Source organism: Eubalaena glacialis, chromosome 10, assembly GCF_028564815.1.
Source record: "Eubalaena glacialis isolate mEubGla1 chromosome 10, mEubGla1.1.hap2.+ XY, whole genome shotgun sequence".
NCBI classification, from domain to species: domain Eukaryota; kingdom Metazoa; phylum Chordata; class Mammalia; order Artiodactyla; family Balaenidae; genus Eubalaena; species Eubalaena glacialis.
In genome coordinates, this window is record NC_083725.1 from 106,272,525 (window position 1) to 106,285,866 (window position 13,342).

A 13,342-nucleotide genomic window follows, 5' to 3' on the forward strand; every position below is an offset into this window, starting at 1 on the left:
GGGAGGACTTAATTATTAAAGCAAAATCAGCTACTGCTATTTATTGAGAACTCACTTTGTGCCAGTCTTGAGGCTACATACCTTATACAAAACATTGTGCTTGATCCTCCAAAACACCTATCAGTGGTACCCACAAGTATTATCCCCTGTTTCAATTATCTATTGCTGGGTAATAAATTACCCCAAATCTCAGCAGCTTAAGGTAAGACACATTTACTGTCTCACAGTTTCTGTGGGTCAGGAAGCTGGGCAGGACTTAGCTGGACCCTCTTCTTCAGGGTCTCTCCCAGGCTGCAGTAGAGCCTTCTGCCATGGTCTCAGTCTCATCTGAATGCTTGACTGTGAAAGGGTCCACTTCCCAGCTCACTCAGTGGTTGTTAGCAGAATTCAGCTCTTTGTGGGCTGTGGCCAGAGGCTGCCCTTAGCTCCTTACACGTGGGCCTCTCTCTTCATCAAAGTCTGCAAGCCCAGAAAGCAGTAGAGAGTCTCCTAGTAAGATGGAACTCATGGTCTTTTCTCACTGAATCAGGGTTGTAGCATCCCTCAACACTGCTGTAGTCTATTGGTTAGAAGCAATTTACTCAGTGGAGAGGATTACACAAGGCCATGAACACCAGGTGGCAGGATTACGGATGCCAACTCTGAGCCCATCTGCCATACTTCCATTTTATAGAGGCAGAAATGGAACCACGGGAATTTAGTCATCCAGAGTCACAGCTAATAAGTGTCAGGGCCAAGACTGGGATGCGGGTCTGTGGATCTCCAATCCACAGGGATGCTGAGCCCAGGCTCTGGTAAGAGCCTGGCTCTACCACTTGCTAGTGGTTGAGCTCGGGCAAGTGAGTTACCACCCAAAGCCTCAGTTTCTTCTTCTGTAAAATGGGATAGCAACAATCCTAATTTAAAAATCTCATACAGCACTTCTATGAAGTGTATGAAGACTTCTGGAGAAGTAAGGCACCTTATCCTTGCCAGCACTGTGCAGTATGAGCCCTCCTGTTCTGCCCACAGCAAATCACACCATGTCTTCCCCTTACTCACACTTGTCAGTGGTTTCCCTTCCCACTCGAAGCGAAAGTCAAAGTCTCTCCACGGCCTCTGAGGGCCTGCAGGATCCTCGTTCACCCCCTCCGGGCACACTGGCTTCCGGCTGCTTCTCAAACACGCCAAGCGCATTCTTCTGGGTCTCCGACAGGCACAGTTGCCTCAGTCTGGAGTCCCGTTCCCGTGGATACAGCTGTCTCCCTGCTGCGTGCAGGTATCCACCCAAGTGTCATCTCTCAGAAGGCCCTCCTGGACCCGTTTTAAACACCACACTCTCTCATTTTTCACCTCTTTACCCTTCTTCTTTTTTCATCATGGCACCTGACAGGACATTCTATAAATACTGGTTGGTTTATTCATTGTCTGTCTCCCTCCCTAGATTGTAAGTTCCATGCAGCTAGGAACTTGTTCTGTTCACCACCATATCACGGGAACCCAGAATAGCGCCTGCCCAGCCTAAAGGCACTCGATACATATTTGTTGAATGGATGAGTGCTTGGATGAGTGAATGATGGATGATCGAATGAAAACATTCGGCCTTGAGGGACACAACCACGAAAACACCTCTGACTCTCTGTTCATCCTGGCTGTACCTCCTCCTCCACTCTTTGCCTTCTCCCTCCCAGAAACCAATCAGGGTGAGAAGGAATCCTCTGGGAATAGCTGAAAAGAAGCTCAGAGTAGGGACATAGTCTGCCTCCAAAAGGCCAGATCTGCTCTGGTGTGTTCCACCCATCAGCCATCAGCTGCCATGCCTGATGCCCTACCCCAAAACTGGTCCATCCCACTAGCCTCTCCCACCCCCCTCCCCAGGGACTGCTGATTTCCCTGCTGCCAAGTGACCCCACTCAGCTGTGACCACTCCAGGCAAGACAGAAAGCCAGGGACAATAGGATACCACCATCAGGTAGGCCTCCAGGCTTTACCCAGCAAATCAGGCAGGAGCCAGGGGCGAAGAGCACATTCCCTGTTCTCTGGAGGATACTATCCCTGAATCCTACTAGCAGTAACTCCTTCCTGGGTTAGGATTTTTGTTTGCAAAGTAATATTTCTTATATGATATTTTAATTTGGTTTAAACAATTCAGTCAGAGCAGTCTTCACTTTCTATTACAGAGACAGAGAATACAATAATAAAAAAAACCTCCACACAAGTGTGAATACAAATGCAAATACAAATACCAATAACTCATGTTTATTGAGCTACTACCAGGTGTTCTGAGCTGTAGTGTGTCCTCTCAAAATTCATATTGAAGCCCTAACCTAACCAGTGCCTCAGAATGTGACTGTGTTTAGTCTTTAAAGAGGTAATAAAGGTAAAATTAGGTCATTAGGCTGGGTCCTAATCCAATATGACTGGTGTCCTTATAAGAAGAGGAGATTAGGACACAGACACGCACAGAGAGAAGACCATGTGAGGACACAGGGAGAAGACGGGCTTCTACAAGCCTAGGAGAGAGCCATGGTTACAGAAGAAACCATGCCAGCACTTTGATCTTGGACTTACAGCCTCCAGAATTGTGAGAAAACATATTTCTGTTAAGTCACCCAGTCTGTGGTACTTTATTATGGCAGCCCTAGCAAACTAAGACACCAGGCATGGAGCTAGGACATATGTGCAATTCTGGCCAATGGGATGCAAGAGGAAGTCAGGTCAGGTGCTTCTGGAAGGTTTTTCTCCCTCTCTAAAAAAGGAACAGCAGGAGGAAGGGGCCCACTCTCTTCAGATCTGTAGACATTGTCGTTTGAGCATGTTGGACCTGGAGCTGCTGCAGCCATTTTGCACCATGAGGCAATCAAGGATGGCTGAGCAGAAAAATGGAGGAAACCTGGGTCTTTGATGTCATCACTGAGCATAAATTATGTATTCTAGTTCTAGACTTCTATTTATATGAGAAAATGAAATGTCCTTACTCTTTCGGCTACTTTGAGTTGGGCTTTATATTATTTGCATGCTACACTAGGATGTAGCACCCTAGTGATGGAAGAGAACCCTGGTCACATCTGAGACACATTGAATTTGTCTCAGGTAGCAAAGCAGCTCTGTGATGTTGTATATTGAAACCCATGAGCCCCACAGATATAACTGGGATTCAGGAAAAGTTCTGCGGGGAGGGATGGCTGGTGTTGAGTTAATATCATAGCAACGTCAGAGCTGCTAGCATCTCTCTCTCTTGACCTTCCCCCTATGGTGTTAAGATGAGGGCTGGGCATGATTTGGGGGAGTTAACCAGCAGTGTCTGCCACAAGATACTTAGTAGCTAGAAAGAGATTAGGAAATTTTGGAATGTCTTCTATCTGTACCTCCATCCGCCTTTTTTGATCATCTAAGAGCCACATACTCTTGTCCATTTTAACTCCATCATACCCTCTCAGTTTGTCCCCTGCTTGTCATCCCTTCTGTGTGGACTTTGTTTGGGCTACAAAAGCCTGGGAACCACAGCAGCTGTTAAGTGGTCTCTCACGTTCCTGCCCGTCCACCTTCACCCAACAAAGCTCATTGAGTTCCCGCAATGTGTCAGGCACTGGTCTAGGCATTTGGGCTATTTCAGTGAACAAAACAAACAAGTCCTGCCCTCGTGGAGCTTATATTCTTGCAGGGGGAGAAGCAATGATCATAACAAACAAGTAAGTTAACCAGCAGGTGGGACGGTGACCTCCGGATGAGGGAGATCAGAGGCAGGGCTGCAATTTTAAATTTGGTGAAGTCAGGCTGGGTAGAGTGGGCTCCTACTAGCTCCTTATGAAAAGAGAGAATTTGGACACAGACTTCCATATAAGGAGAACACCATGTGAAGATGGAGGCAGAGATCTACAAGCCCAGGAATATCAAAGATTGCCAGCAAACCACCCCAACTAGAGGAGAGCATGGAACGGATTCTCCTTCATGGCCCTTGCAAACAACCAACGCTGCCAACCCCTTGATTTTAGACTTCTAGCCTTCAGAACTGTGAGGCAATAAATTTCTGTGATTTAAGCCACCCAGGTTGTATCACTTTGTTACTCAGCCCCCTAGTAAACTAACACAGTGATCAAGTAAGCCTCACTGAGAAGATGACTTTTGAATGAACATGTGAAGGACGTGGGTGTGAAGACAGTGAGGGTGTCTGGGGGAACAGCACACAGGCAGAGGGAACAGCCAGTGCAAAGGCCCTGAGGCAAGCACTTGCTTGAAGTGTTTGAAGAAAAGTAAGGTGGCCAGAAAGTAGTGAGCGAGGGATGCAGTGTTGCAGAAGAGGAGATGGGATAAAGGATAGATCGTGTAAGGCCCTTAGGCCATTGCACAGACTTTGGTTTTTACTCAGCATTGAATGGAGCCATAGCAGAGTTCTGAGCTGAAGAGTGACATAATCATACTTATATTTTAATAGAATCACTCTGGCTGCCGTGCAAGAAGAGACTTGAGGGGGTGGAGGGAGAAGAGGGGAGGGGGAAACAGAAAGTTAGTGGGTATTGCAACAACCCAGGCAAGAGATGATGGTGCCTTGGATGAGGATGGTGGTGGTGGAGGTGGGGAGAAGTGGATGGAGTCCAACCACTTTTTGAAAGCGCAGCTGACAGGATTTCCTGATAGACCAGATGTGGGGGGGAGAGAAGGAGCTGAGTCAAGGATGACGCCAGGTATTTTGGCCTGAGCAGCTGGAAGGATGGTGTTGCCATCAACGGGGTAGAGAAAACCATGGTGCTTCCTGCTTCCTGCAGGTTTGGGAGGAAGGGGGGGGTAGGTGGGAAAGATCGAGAGTTTGGTTCTGAGCAGGTCAAATTTACAAGTCTCAACTCCCATTAATCTTCAAAACAGCTGCCAGAGTGATGGTTCTTTAAAAAGCAAATGAACAAATGAATGAACAAGCAAACAAAAACTCTAGGTGGCTAAGGCATGAAGTCCCCGCTCTAGCATGGATGGAAGGGGCGTCAATAAATCCTGCTGAGCATATATTTCCAGCTGTTCCCCCTCGACCCTCCATGCTCCTTATGTGTTCAGACTCCACTGAGCCTCTGGCAGCTCATTCATTCACTTACTCACTAAGCATCTGTTTAGCATCTACTATGCCAGGCACTGAATTAGGCATCAAGGCTGCAGCCCTCATGGAGCTCACTGTCACTCCCACTATCACATTCTACACACCCCAGTGCCTTTGCACAGGCTGTGTCATTTGCCTCAAATCCCACTCACCCTGTTTCTCCTACCCCTATTCACTTTCTAAGGCCCAGCCATTACCCTTTCCTCTGCGGACCTTTTTGATGCCCTAGACTCAAGGAGGTTGGTGTTTCCAGGGCCCTATGTCCCTATTATCTGCAGGGTTTTCTCAAAGGCAGGGACCTGTCTTTATCCATCCCTCTATCTCCAAATGTTTGAATAATTGAATGGCTGAATGAGTGAGTGTTAGTAAGGATTCCCCAGCTTTGATCTTGGTCTGACCCACATTTGGCTAATAGTATCCTGGTCATGAGCTCAGCTGAGATGAGCTAGCCATGGGCCTAATGTCTCTTTTCAAACAAACTGTCAGCAGCGTCCTTTTGAGACAAGTATGGCCTCCTAGAGAATTATGGGAGGTTCTCCAGGCTGGAATCCCTTGGACAGGAGGAGAAAGGCCTGTTGAGGAGGGGCACGGGAGCCAGGGGGGTGTTTCTGGTCCCAGCTAGTCCAAGCCACCAGCGCCAGCATCCCCTGTGGCCTCTGAGGAAAGCCGAGGTAACCATGGCAACCAGGCACCGGAGCCAGGAGTGGAATGGAGCCAGGCCCATGGAGAGGCCTGTGGGCCAGGCTGGACTCCAGGGTCACTGTGTGTGTGTGTCAGGCACAGGAGGAAATAAAGGGGTATCCCAAAGACCAGGGGGTGAAATGGCTGTGGGAAAGGGGGGATCCGTAAGGCACAGATTCAGGGCTCTGAGTTGATTAACTGTCCTTATGCTTCATACGGTGCAGGGTTCTCTGGGTCCCAGCCCCCTTCTCTGAGAACAAGAAAGAAAAACAGAGTGAGGGGTGTGGAGACAGAGATTGATTGACACTGGGAAAGGAGAGGCAGAGATGCACAGAGCCCAACACCGAGAGAAGGAGGGAGGGAGAAAGAGAGAGATTATTAGGTGCAGAAATCACAGAGAGAAAGGGAGAGAAAGAGGAGCGAGGCAGATTCCTACATAGAGAAAAAAAGTACCGACGGAAGACAGAAAGAAACACAAGGACACGGAGACTGAGAGACACACAGAGATGGGTGGAGAGACAAAGGGGAAAAGCTAATAAGAGACAGAGAATGAAAGAAAGAAGAGAAGGTGAGACAGAGCCAGAGGAAGAACTAGATACAGAGGAAAGGAAGGCAGAGGAAACATGGGGCAGAGAATCAGAATCAACAAGAAGGTAACACAGAGAAGGTAGGCGAGAGAGACCAGCAGAGGAAAGAAAAAGATATAGAAAAAAATGAGAATGGCCAAAAATGAGAAAGAGTCAGAAATAGAGAGACGAGCAGGAAAGGGAGTGGGACGATAGAGGCTGAAAAATGATCAAATTGGCAGAGGGCGCCCAGCCCCGCCCCACACAGGATCGGAGGCCCCACCATGAGGGACCGGGAGAAGCCCAGTCTGCTCCAGGAAAGGTCATCAGGACTGTGGCCCTTGCCTCCCCAGAAGAACAGCCAATGTCCCATCAGTGTCCCCAGGGCCAGACGCGATGGGCCCGGCTGTTCAGTGGGGACCACAGGGAATAGCGGCGGCAGCGGTGCAGCAGCAGGTTGGCTGCTGAAGTATTTCCTGGGGGCGGCTGCACTCCCCGGGTCCTCCATATGTCCCGTGCATATGTTTAACAACCTGCCTCCAAACTGGAAGCTGTATTTACACTCAAGGCGGGTGACAGTCTATTGTCAGAGAAAGGAAGCAGGAAGTGTTTTACATTTCAAGGTGTTGTTGCCATCTTCGCAGGTTGGGATTCCCAGGCAACCTGCAGCTTCTGCTTAGTGGAAAGAGAAGAGCTACTGTTTTGCCGCCAAGAGATAAATTCCTCCTAGATGATGGTGCCAGGAAAGAGATTTTTCTCTTTCAAAGAACTTAATGTGCCTTTTTTTCCTCCGAAGATAAATGAGAGCTATAGAACCCAGTATCTCCTTCTGGCCTTGGCTGCCCGGGAAGCTCACATCTAAACGGCCTTTGACGTCTTTGGATCACCAAGGCTTTCTAAGGCCCCTGAAATTGTACGCAAAATTATTTCATCTGCTCCATAACAAAGCACCATAGGTTGGGTGGCTTGAACAACAAACATTTATTTTTCACAGTTCTGGAAGCTGGGAAGTTTAAGATCAAGGTGCCAGCAGATTCAGTGCCTGGTGAAGACTCTCTTTCTGGATTGTAGATGGCTACTTTTTTTGCTGTATCCTCATATGGTGGAGAAAGGAAGCTCTGGTGTCTCTTCCTTTTCTTGTAAGGGCACTGATCCCATCATGGGGTTCTACCTAATAAGCCTAATAACCTCCCAAAGGCCCTACTTCCAAATACCATCACATTGGGACGTAGGACTTCAACATATAAATTTGGGAGTACACGTTCAGTCCATAACAATTCCGTGTATGTATATTTTTCTGGGGAGGGGTCTTCAGCTTTCTCAACGTTCTCAAAGATGTTCATGACCTTTAAAAGGTCACAGAAAGGGGGCAGTCAGGGTTAGGCTTACACCATCCCTTGGATAACTAACCCTTTCTTTGAAGCCACAGCTTCTGTGAGATGGGGTATCATAGTAGGAATAGCTGATAATTGCTGTCATGAGGATTAAGCCACCTGACACACACACACATTTGGAGTAGAGCTGATAGCAGGTCTTGATCATTGTTGGTCGTCCCGATTGTTTTACCAAGTTGCCCTCTGGTGTGACTTCTAGCATGGCGCCTTGTATACAGTAGGCACTCAATGAACATGTGCCTGCCTGCCTAACTTACTATCCGTGCTTTTCAGTGTCCCCAGTGCCTCTCCTGGGCCTGGGTAAATACGGGCTGAACTAGAGAAATTTGAGAAGAAAGGGCAGGTGTAAGAAGACAAAATAAATCCCGTTTCTGGGACTTCCCTGGTGGTCCAGTGGTTAGGACTCCAAGCTTCTACTGCAGGGGGCGCGGGTTCGATCCCTGGTCAGTGAACTAGGATCCCACATGCTGTGTGAATAAAATAATAAAATAAAATAATAAAATGAAATAAAATAAAATAAGATAAAATATAAAAGCAAATCCCGTTTCTGTCTAGGCCCCTCTCACAAATGGACTCTCCGCCCCCCCTCCTCCCCCACAGGCTGAGCAAGCTCACCTGTCCTGTCTTTTCTGTCCTTTCATTTACTGTACTGGGGACTTGAGCCCAGGTGGGGGAAAGAGGCCCCGGAGGGTTGCCTCCCTCTGTCAGGAGCACCGGAGCCAATGATGAAGCTGAGAGGGACAGAGGCATTTGTGCTTAGTGGTGCCCCCTTCCCAGGCAGAGGGCACAGCCAGTGCAAAGGCCCTGGGGTGGGAATATGGCTGGCGTGCTGCTGTTGGAGCCCGTACGGCTGGGGCAGGATAGGCCAAGTAGGAGGTGGAAGGAGACAATACAAAGCAGTGGGTGGGCCAGATCTGGTTGGGTTTGGCATGTCATTATCAGAACTTCAGCTTTTACTCTGAGAAGCAGCAAGGACAGGCAGGGCTGCCCTTTGATCAGTCTTCTACTCTGGTTCTCAGAGGTCTGCGTTGGGGTGGGGGTGTTCTGTGGGAAAACACCCGATAGGAGTGAACCCCCCTGTGGATGACAGAGAGGAAGGGCCTGGATCACAGTCTCTGGCAAGCCACAGGATGGCCAGGTGTGCAGAGGCCGGGGGATACCTAAGCCCCGAGCCCAGGTGCTCCCTGTGCCCCTGGACCACCAGCATTGGCATCGTTGTCCTTTGACTTCTGAGCCCAGCAGTGAAGGCTGGGGTTCCCTCCCAGACCTGGGGTTGGCTGAGTCTTTTGGGCTCAACATGGCCAGTGGTTCCCTAGGAAACTTGCTTTTGCGACTGAGAACACACTATGGAGAATGACACAGGACAATCCAGGCATAAACAGGATCCTGAGTAGGGGGACGACAGGTAGAGGGGTGGAGAGAGCAGAGAAATAGAGGTATTTGTACATATGCAGAAGGTCTGAGCTGGAAGGGACTCACGGCTCATCTCATCCAACCTGGACAACTCAGAAAGGGCAGGGCCTTGTCCAGGCCACCAGCATGTTACCAGCAAAGCTCCAGCCAGAATCTTGATCTACTGACGTCCAGTGTGATCAAACCCCACGCCCGCACATCCTGCTGCCTCCAGGTGTTGGGCGTATTCAGGGCTCCGTGGAGCCCTGTTGGGTTTAATTGCTCCCTTCAATTCTTGCTAGTTTGTTTTAGGTGGTAGCGGTTCCAGGCTCTAGAAAGTGGAGTATAAATTGTACAGTGGGTTTTTCTCTCTATTAATACAGTGCTGATACTTAGCTTAGCCTCACAGGAGAGGCAGAGGGGTTCACCCACTCTTCCCATAACTGGGTGTTGGGGTCTTTCCCTGCCGTGGAACATGAGGAGGGACTGGGACTGCTTCTGCCTTCATCAGGCAGCCTCGTGTCCAGTCAATTCCAAAGTAGACAGCTTTCCCCACGATCTGTGAGCATCACTGGAGCAGGGGCCGCATCTGTCGGATTCACCATTATATGCCCAGCATTCACCTGGCATAGTTGGCCCATGCGCAGGACTCTAAAATATTGACTGGATGAAGGAAACCTCTTAGTTAAAGGATCCCGCCTCAGAATGCAGCATGGTGTCTCTGAATACAGGGGGCTCAGAGGCACAGATAATCAGAAGAACAAAATCTTTTTGGCCAGAAAGAATATGTATTTGGTTTTTTTTCCCTTTAGAGGAATTAATCTTCTAATTCTGTTTTGCTAAAACTAATGTTTATTGATTATTTGATTCACGCCTTCATTCACTAGATATTTATCGAACCCTTACAAGGTGCCAGGTGCTGTGAACTAGACAGCGGAGAAGTGGCTGGTTCCGTACACTCGGTGGTGAGCCGCTGCGATCCACCATGGTGCGATGGTCTGAGGGGACCCAGGGTCTTGTCGCAAAGCTCAGCCTCTTAAAAAATGGAGCCACTATGCAAACATTCTGGGGGAGCTTTATGGAGTTCAGCTGTCCATGCTGCGGAAACATTTCTACAAACCGCACATGGGGCCTTTTATCCACCTTATAATTGGCTCGGGCTCCTCTGTAACTGGTGATAAATCAGGCATAAGCCTGTCTCTAGGTTTATTGAGGTTTACATATTTGGAATAAAAAGTAAGGGATCTGGCAGGCAGTAGCAGAGAAAGAGAAAAACCTGGGAAGAAGAAAAACCAGAAGGAGAGAAGCTGGACCAGTGGGGCTTGACCCCAGTTCTGCTGCAAATCAGTGGATGAACTTGGCTGCCATCGACCCCCTGAGATCTGTGAGGTTCCTCATCTGCACAGAAAGTCAGTTGAGTAAAATCACTTTTGATAAACCGTGAAATACTCCCCTCTTCCTCTCTTCTGGGAGTTTTTATTCCCTGTCTTCCTTCGCAAGCTCTCACACTTCCTCTTTTGTCAGAATGCTAGACGGAGGCCAGCAGACACTGCTGCGAAAAGCAAGAAAAAGTCAGAAAAAAGCCAACCATTGCCCAATACTTGTTAACTCAGGAATGAGATCCACGTCATATTTTGTTGGTGGAGGGGTCTTGAGGGTCAGTTCATTTATTGGCACATGAACTAGCTGTTCCCATTAAATGAGTCAGTCACCATGTGAACATTAATTTGAGTAAGTGAATCAGCCTCACTGAAAAACAAAGAAGATGCCATGAAGCAGTGTGGACGTGTACCAACACACACGCATTTACACAAGCACAGACATGTACCATCACACACATACACACACACACACACACAGACATTACATTTACACATATACACACATCGTAAGCACAAACGTGTCACACACACACACACACACACACACAAACACACTCAAGCAGAGGGCTAGCCAACCATCCTGGTTCCTTCCATCTCTGAGGTCCTATAAGCTCACAAATCCTGTCACTGTGACAGCCAGGTGCAGATCTGTCCTTGAACTTCGAGGTGGCCCGGCAGGGAGCCAGGTTTCTCAGCCCAGCTCTCTGTAGCTGACTGGTGCCCCAGGGCACGGAATGGACAGCAGAATCGATGACCACAACGTGGCCTCGCCTTCCTGTCACTATGTCTAGCACACACCCCAGTGGCCTGAGAGCCCCATATGACTCCTGTGAGGTCACTTAGCTTCAAAGGAGGCAGCTCTTCCAGGCTAGAGGGAACTCATAGGCCAGTCACCTGCCCTGTGTCACAAAAGTCAAGGCCATCCCAGTCAGAACATCTAGGGTTCTTTCTAGTTCTGCTGCCGCCCTGCTCGGTGAGTTACTCCACCTCCCTGAACCTCATTTTGCTCATCTGTAAAATGGGGACAATACTAATAACCACAGGGTTATTGGGAAAAACAGAGAGACCATGGGTATGAAGCAGTGAGTCAGGATATAGACTGGAACTTGGGCTCTGGAATATGACTGACTGCCTGGGTTCAAATTCCAGCTCTGCCACTCACCAGCTAGGGCGTCGAGGACGGGCAACTTAACCTCTCTGAGCCTCAGTTTTCGAAGTCTCTGTAAAAGGGGGACAATCATAGACTCTTCCTCATAGGAGTTTTGGGAGGAATAAATGGAGGTACAGTGTTTAGTGAGGTGCCTGGGGTTTAGTAAGAGCTCGATAAAGTTCTTGGCTGTGGCCTTTGCAGCTTAGCCTCCCTCTAAGCACACAGTAGGCTCGCAATGCTTTGTGCATCAGTGAGACTTGGTCTGCAAGGAAAATAGGTAGAACAGTCTTGAACACTTACCCTGTGCCCGCTGTAAGCACTTTACATGTGCTATTTCAATGAACCTTCCAAAACCCCAAGAGGTATTTACTATCTTCATTTTGCAGAGGAGGAAACTGATCTTCAGGGAAGTTAAGTCACAGCCCAGGTCTAACCTGGCCTGGAGTCCAAGAGCTGCAACACGCTGACACTGCAAGGAAACTGATCTTAACCTCCATGACTTCCCTGCTGGCTTGAATGTCCCAGATGAGGTGTCCACTGCCCATGGGCGGAAGAGCCCTTGGCCAAAGACCCATGTCTAGGGCAATTCCTGGATGTTGCCTGAGGCCCCCGATTGACCAATAAAGTGCATTGCCAAGTCCTTCTTCGGGAGTTGCTTGCATCAGAGTAGAAAGGGTGGACATAGGCTCTTAGTTTAGGGAGCAAAGGTGTGGGGACTAATAGTTCATAGAGGGGAGATGGCATCCACTCCATCTGAGAGCAGAAAATGAGGCAGGTGGTTTGGTCAAAAGAATACCCATTTGGAAGCAGGACCCAAATTCCCCTAAACCCTGAAGTCAACTTGCTGGCAGATCTTGGATGAGTGGCCCCCTGCCCACCCTGGACTTAACGTCAGTGTTTTCATCTGTAAAATAAGAGGGCTATTGCACAAGATGAGTCTTAAATTTAAAAATTTTCTGATTGTGTTGATTGTTCAGTCATCCAAATGAAGGTAGGGACCGTACACATTCTCTGTTATTACTCAGGTTTGGATGTCCAGGTATGGAGCCATTCCCTGATCCACAGTTGCACCTTCACGAATATTTATTGGATGACTGAATTGTACCGGGGCGGGGGTGGGGGGACCCTGAGTTCTAAACATGGATGATAAAGATGATTTAAAAACCCAGAACTTAGATTTGTTACTTGCTTTCTGGTTTTCAAAGCCCCTTTGCAGATATCATCTCCTTCAATGTTTACAACTGCCCTGTGGGGTAGAGGCTATCATCTCCCTTTACAAAAGAAGAGGGAGGTTGAGAGAAGTTAGGCCACTTGGCCAAGGTCACACAGCCAGAAAGTTCAATGCCAGGATGGCCCCAGGTCTTCTCCTGACCTCTTCCCTGCCTAGCACTCTCTCCCTGTCTTATGAGCATATGGTTCCAAAGGTAATGAAAAGAGAAAGGTTTGAATCCCTGTTCTTTTTTTGCTGGGCAACTTATGGGAGGTCTCTGAGTTTCCCTCTCTGTAAAACAGGCTTCCTAGCCATCCCTACCTAATGGAGTTGTTTGGAGGCTTAGCGAGCTGGTGCTTTAACAGCATTATCACAATGCCTGGCATATAGTACACATTCCTCCTGTTAAAGATTAGGAGTCTAAAGCACAAAGAGGGAAAGTGACTTGCCCAAAGCCACACAGCTGGTAAACAAAAGAGCCAGGCTTTGAACCTGGGTTTAT